Raw genomic sequence first — 7766 nt, 5'->3', positions numbered from 1 at the left:
TGCTAACATACCATTCGCTTTCTTCACTGCCTGCTGCACCTGCATGCCTACTTTCAATAACTGGTTTACCATGACACCCAGGTCTCGTTGCATCTCCCCTTTTCCTAATCGGCCACCATTTAGATAAGAGTCTGCTTTCCTGTTTTTGCCACCAAAGTGGATAACCTCACATTTATCCACATTATACTGCATCTGCCATGCATTTGCCCAATCACCCAGCCTATCCAAGTCATCTTGCAGCCTCCTAGCATCCTCCTCACAGCTAACGCTGCCCCCCAGCTTCGTGTCATCCACAAACTTGGAGATGTTGCATTCAATTCCCTCGTCCAAATCATTAATATATATTGTAAATAGCTGGGGTCCCAGCACTGAGCCTTGCGGTACCTCACTAGTCACTGCCTGCCATTGTGAAAAGGACCCGTTTACTCCTCATTTTTGCTTCCATAAGATCGCCCCTCAATCTTCTAAATTCTAGCGAGTACAATCTATGGCAACAATGTCTTTCCTTATATTAGGAGACTAAAACTGTACGCAATACTCCAGGTGTGGTCTCACCAAGATCCTGTACAACTGCAGTAGAATCTCCCTGCTCCTATACTCAAATCCTTTTGCTATGAATGCTAACATACCATTCGCGCCTTGTGAGTGCCCTTGGTGGGCGGCGCGACTCTCGTCAGCAGCGGCCTCTGCAGTCCGTCTGCGTTTTTATTATTTTATGTCTTATGTTTTTATGTAGTTTTTGTTATTTTTGTTGGGGTATGTGTGTGGGGGGGGGTGGGGGTAACTTTTAAATCTCTCCCTGCACGGGAGACCCGACCTTTTCTTTGTCGGGTCTCCGTTGTCGTTGGGGCTGCAATGAGGAGCGGCCTCCAACAGGAAGACCGGGGGCTCTGGTGCCGACTACTCACCTCACCGTCGCGGAGCTGGCCGAGTCCAGAGCGGGTGGAGCTGTGGTGGACGCTGCTGCGACCCGACCCCCAGAGATTCGGTGGCTGCAACTGCGGGTTTGGCGGACAGTGACACCGGGAGCCCGCGAGTCCCTGGGGGGAGACCGCTTTTCAGGGCTTCCGCAACGGCGACTTCTCCCGCCCGAGTTGCGGGGTTGAAGAGCACCTGAGCGGGGCCTTACACCATCGCCCCGCGCGGCTTGGAATGGCTGCGGGACTGCGAGCACACGCCGGGGGCTCTAACACCAAGAACCCGGTGCGCGACCTTGCATCACCCGGCGTGGCTTTAATGGCCGCGGGACAATTCGCCATCGCCCGCCGGGGGCTTTGGCTTTGACTTTGACTCTGACATCGGGGGGGAGAGTGCAGTGGAGAGATAAGTTTTTTTGGCCTTCCATCACAGCAATGTGATGGATGTTTATGTAAATTATGTTGTGTCTTGGGTCTATTTGTTTGTAATGTATGGCTTCAGAAACAACATTTCGTTTGGACCTCAAGGGGTCCAAATGACAATAAATTGAATTGAATTGAATTGTATTGTATGTGGTTTGAAATGAAGTTTGAAAATGAAAATGTGGTTTGTTAATGAAGTTTGAAAAAGAAAATGTGTTTTGGAAATGAAGTTTGAAAATGAAAATGTGGTTGGTTTGAAAATGAAAATGTGGTTGGTTTGAAAATAAAAATGTGGTTTGAAAATCTATATAATTAAAAGTCTAATCTTGACCACTTCCTGTTTGCGCTGTATATTGATTTTAGAAAAAACGCTACCACGTACAGCTTGTGATTTTTGGCCATCTTACTCGAGTCCCCCGCTGCTCATCAGGTGCCGAGGATTTTTCCCATCGATTAAAAATAAAAGAGTTATTAGTGTTTAAAAAAGGTTGAGATTCTCTCTCATCAATCACGCCATGAATGCCACGCCCCTTCCGGTGGGAGGGGGAGGGACTATGAATCCCGGAAGTGCGGGCATGGCTCAGTCTCTGCAAGATGGGGGAGGGAGAGATCACGACTTTTTGGTGGCCTTGCACCCTGCTTGACGTAGGAAACCACTTGATTTTGGTGGCCTTGCACCCTGCTTGAAGTGGTAGGAAACTGCACTTGAATTTGATGGCCTTCGTCTGCTTCGGTGAGGGAATCAAACGGCCCTGAGGAGACTGTGTCTGATTGGCCGCCGAGTGACCAGCGCATTATGTGATTGGACACAATGCCCTTGGAGACAGCGGCTGATTGGACGGGAAAACCGATTTGTTGATTGGACGGGAATTTTAAGGGAAGCTGGTCGGTGATTGGATGCAACCCCCTTAGAGACAGCGGTTGATTGGTCGCCAAATAATCGGTCACAAAAAATTGACAAATAGGTAAACAATAAAATCGGAATTACAATTTAAAACTGAAGAATATCATGCCTGATCTGCAGCAAAGATACTAGTATCCCCCCCCCCAACAGGAAGGAACTGCAGATGCAGCCGTCCCTGCAAAATGCCAAATGATTCCGGGAAAGCCGAGGCAAGAGGGTGAGAGAGAGGGAGTGAGAGAGCGAGAGAGATCCAAAGGACGGATTCGGATCCCAACTACGCCTCGCTGAGACCTTGCCAGAAGTTTCAAACCTACGGCCCCCTCCAGTTCGAGCCACGTGGACCAAGAGACCACATTGTAAACAGCCAAGTTCGCTACTTTGACTGGGAGTTTGCGTTCCAACCACAGTCCCGCCAGCGGTTTACAACTGTTTTATATCCGCTTCAGGAAGGAGCGGGTGGTCTACGAGTTGAACGTCCAGGAGGTGAACTCCGTTTATGACGGAGAGACGCCAGGTCTGATGAGGGCCAAGTTCTTAGACAGTCATTATGGAATTGGGAAAAGTTCCAATGAGCTGGTGAAAGACGTGGACTGCCCTTACAGCGCCACTTTCCTCCACACTCTCCATCTCATGGAGACTGGAAACCAAAGATCCTATAACGGAGCAAGATAGTCCACTCAATGAAAAAGCCGTAGTAAGGTCATGGGTAATCTTCAGCACCATTTCCGTAACCGGCTTCCGTCTCCGCTCTAGTATCTTTGCTTTGGTCATGGCTTCTTCACGCACAAATCATCTTTTTGTTCTCAGCTGCAGGTGATCATTTTGATATTCATGCTGTCCTTTTTAACTTTGAACATATTGCCATTTGGAAGGAGCTCCAGAAAATCCAGCACCCAATCAAGCCATCCTCCCCCCCCCCCCCCCCCCCCACCACCAATTTTGGTGAGCCCCAGGTTCCCAGCCAAGGTCTGTAGAATCATAGAAATACAAATAAAGTCTATTATAGACTTTATATCTCTATGGTAGAATGGAAAATAATCAAAATGTGCGCTTAAAAAGTGCCTGCGAGTTAATGGACCAAACAGATCTAAGCTACATTTCAATATAAAATTGCATACATGTAAGCCTACAAGTAACAAACAAAATGTGTAGATCACCTCTGTAAAGTGCATAGTTACAATATCACTTGTTTTAATGACTGAAATGAAAAAAAAAATAATTAGATCCTGGAAAACCAGTTGGGGGAAAACCAGTCCAGGCATTAAATTTTAGGCTTCAGCCCCATCCTACCCTTTGGGCTTCTACCTCATCCTAACTTAGTTGTGTGTGGGTGTTTGTGTTAGTTGGCAGTGCGTTATGTGTGTGTGTGTGTGTGTGTGTGTGTGTGTGTGTGTGTGTGTGTGTGTGTGTGTGTGTGTGTGTGTGTGTGTGTGTGTGTGTGTGTGTGTGTGTATGTGGGAGGGAAGGAGAGAAGGGCCGGGAGAGATGGGATGAAGTAGAGAAGGAAGCGAGGGAAGTAGAGAAAGAAGGGAGGTAGGGAAGGAGAGAAAGAAGGGAGGGAGGGAAGGAGAGAAGGGAAAAGAGAGAGAGGAAGGAGAGAAAGGAGGGAGGGAAGGAGAGAGGGAAGGAGTGAAGGGAGGGAGGGAAGAAGGGAAGGGAGGGAAGGAGAGAAGGGAGGGATAGAAGAGGAGGAGAGAAGGGAGGGAGAGGGCTGGCGGCGGGAGCGGGTGCCGGGGTCCGGGCGGACGGGCGTAAGCTGAGGCTGAGGTTTGTTAACGTTGCTCTAACCCCCAGCCTGGCCCTCCGTGTATTGTTTACCGCGCCTCCCCGGGGAGAGAGGGGTGGAGCCGGGGCTGTGTGCGTGCAGCATGGCGACTGGAGGTGCGGGAGCGCCGCCCTGGGACCGTGAGGGAACGACCCACCTTCCCCTTCTCCATTCCCGCTCTCACCCCCTCCCCGTCTACCCCTTTCTTTCCCCTCTACCCCTCTACTCTCTCTCCCCCCTCCACCCGGGGTAAATCCACCTGGGCCGAGAGCAGATTACTCTGGCGCGGGCCCCCCTTCGGCACTTAAGGCCAGCCATAGAGCGGAATAGGTGACATTTCGGGTCGGGACCCTTCTTCAGACTGACAGTCAAGGGAAAGGGAAACGGGAGATATAGGCAAATCTTCCATTCATTTGACCCTAGTACCGTCCATCTCCGTTGCTCCTCTTTCCCCTGACTCAGTCTGAAGAAGGCTCTCGACCCAAAATGTCATCTATTCCGCTCTATGGCTGGCCTTAAGTGCCTAAGGGGGGCCCGCGCCAGAGTAATCTGCTCTCGGCTCAGGTGGATCTACCCCGGGTCCATTTTCCGAGTTACATCTTCAAAAAATTCCAGAAGATTAGTCAAGCATGATTTCCCCTTTATAAATCCATGCTGACTCGGACCGATCCTGTTACTGCTATCCAAATGTGCCGCTATCTCATCTTTTAGAATTGACTCCAGCATCTTCCCCACCACCGATGTCAGGCTAACTGGTCTATAATTCCCTGTTTCTCTCTCCCGTCTTTCTTAAAAAGTGGGATAACATTAGCTACCCTCCAATCCACAGGAACTGATCCTGAGTCTATCGAACATAGGAAAATTATCACCAATGCATCCACGATTTCTAGAGCCACTTCCTTAAGTACCCTGGGATGCAGACCATCAGGCCCTGGGGATTTATCAGCCTTCAGTCCCATCAGTCTATCCAACACCATTTCCGGCCTAATGTGGATTTCCTTCAGTTCCTCTGTCACCCCAGATCTTCTGGCCACTACTATATCAGGAAGATTGTTTGTGTCCTCCTTAGTGAAGACAGATCCAAAGTACCTGTTCAACTCATCTGCCATTTCCTTGTTCCCCATAATAAATTCACCTTTTTCGGTCTTCAAGGGTCCAGCTTTGACTTAACTATTTTTTTCCTCTTCACATACCTAAAGAAGCTTTTACTATCCTGCTTTATATTCTTGGCTAGCTTACCTTCGTACCTCATCTTTTCTCCCCGTATTGTCTTTTTGGTTATCTTCTGTTGTGCTTTAAACATTACCCAATCCTCTTGCTTCCCGCTCATCTTTGCTACATTGTACTTCGCTTTAATTTTTATACTGTCCCTGACGTCTCTTGTCAGCCACGGTCGCCCCTTACTCCCCTTGGAATCTTTCTTCCTCCTAGGAATGAACTGATCCTGCCCCTTCTGTATTATTCCTAGAAACACCAGACATTGTTGTTCCACTGTTATCCCTGCTAGTGTATCTTTCCAGTCAACCTTGGCCAGCTCCTCCCTCATGGCCCCTTAGTCCCCTTTATTCAACTGCAACACTGACACCTCCAATCTACTCTTCTCCCTCTCCAATTGTAGATTAAACCTGACCATATTATGGTCACTGCCTCCTAATGGCTCATTAACCTTGAGGTCCTTTATCAAATCCGGTTCATTACATAACACTAAATCCAGAATTGCCTTCTCCCTGGTAGGCTCCAATACAAGCTATTCAAATAATCCATCACAAAGGCACTCTACAACGTCCCTTTCTTGGGGTCCAGTACCAACCTGATTTTCCCAGTCTACCTGCATGTTGAAATCTCCCATAACAACCACAGCATTACTTTTACTACATTGCCAATTTTAACTCCTGATTCAACTTGCGCCCTATGTCCAGGCTACTGTTTGGGGGCCTGTAGATTTGTCCCATTAGGGTCTTTTTACCCTTACAATTCCTTAGTTCTATCCATACTGACTCCACATCTCCTGTTTCAATGTCACCCCTTACAAGGGACTGAATTTAATTCCTCACCAACAGAGCAACTCCACCCCCTCTGCCCACCTGTCTGTCTTTTCGATAGGAGGTATACCCTTGAATATTCAGTTCCTAGCCCTGGCCCTCTTGCAGCCTGTCTCAGTAATTCCCACATCATACTTGCCTGTTTCTAACTGAGCCTCAAGCTTGTCCACTTTATTCCTTATACTTCGCGCATTCATATAAAGCACTTTGACCTCCGTATTCACTTCCCCCCTCGCAATTGGCCCTGATCTTACTCTGTTGTCCATTCTCGAGCTTTCCTTCCCATTAATTCGAGAATCTTTTGTAATTTTTCCTGGAGCCACTTTCCCTTCAACTCCATCTTTATTCTCCCAATTTGTCAATCCCTCCCCCCACTATTTAGTTTAAACCTACACGTGTAGCCCTAGCAAACCTGCCTGCCAGAATGTCGGTCCCCCTCCAGTAAAGGTGTAACCTGTCCCTTTTGTACAGGTCACCCCTACCCCAGAAGAGTTCCCAGTGGCCCTTCTGCAGTTGTACAGGGCCCTAGTGAGGCCACACCTGGAATATTGTGTGTCATTTTAGTCCCCTAATTTGAGGAAGAACATTCTTGCTATTGAGGGAGTGCAGCGTAGGTTTACAAGGTTAATTCCCGGGATGGCGGGATGTCATATGCTGAGAGAATGGAGCAGCTGGGCTTGTACTCTGGAGTTTAGGATGAGAGGGTATCTCATTGAAACATATAAGATTGTTCAGGGTTGGCAGGAGATCGCCTGCCAACCATAGCCATATGTTTTGGTCTTGCCCTAAGCTAGCAACCTTTTGGAGGAGTGCTTTCGACTTGATAAGCAGAGCCTACGGCCAGACTATTCCTCCAAACCCACTGTCAGCCATTTTCGGTACCCCTCCCAACACCAACCTCTCTGTTGCGGTGAAACGGGTTCTAGCTTTTACAACATTGTTAGCCCGGAGACTGATCTTGCTTAACTGGAGGCTCACCTGTCCCCCGACACACACCCGCTGGATTAAGGAGGTGCTTTACAATTTAAAGCTTGAAAAACTTAGGTTCTCTCTCAAAGGCTCTACCAAGACATTCCTAGATACATGGAACCCTTTCTTGGAACTTGTTAACTCTCTCAACTTGTCCCCGGACTCGGAAGAGGACTGAGTGCTCTCCACCATTGTTCTGCTCTACTGCAGCTGCTCTCCCCTTAACCCCCTCCCCCCCAACCCCCTCCCCCCCCACACTTATTTATTTAATTACTTACTTATTTACTGTTATTAGTGACCCCCCCCTTTTTTTTTTTTAGTACTTTTTGTTTCGTTTATCTTATCATATTTATGTGGATGTGTATGTATGTGAGTGTTGTTTGTCCCCGTTTGGTTCCGACCTGATTCGGGTGGGTTGAAGGTGGGTAAGGGTAAGGGCTTTGAGGGTCGCTTACATACTGTTGCACCATTATGCCTTGACTGTCACTGTCTGTTATCATTGTATGTATGCAAATTGCTGTGAAATTCAAATAAAAAGATTTAAATCAAGATTGTTCAGGGTTTGGACACGCTAGAGGCGGGAAATGTTCCTGATGTTGGGGGAGTCCAGAACCAGCGGCCACAGTTTAAGAATAAGGAGTAAGCCATTTAGAACGGAGACGAGGAAACCTTTTCTCAGAGTGGTTATTCTGTGGAATTCTCTGCCTCAGAGGGCGGTGGAGGCCGGTTCTCTGGATGCTTTCAAG

The sequence above is a fragment of the Amblyraja radiata genome, chromosome 2, assembly GCF_010909765.2.
Source record: "Amblyraja radiata isolate CabotCenter1 chromosome 2, sAmbRad1.1.pri, whole genome shotgun sequence".
Lineage (NCBI taxonomy): Eukaryota > Metazoa > Chordata > Chondrichthyes > Rajiformes > Rajidae > Amblyraja > Amblyraja radiata.
This window is presented reverse-complemented; position numbering follows the sequence as displayed.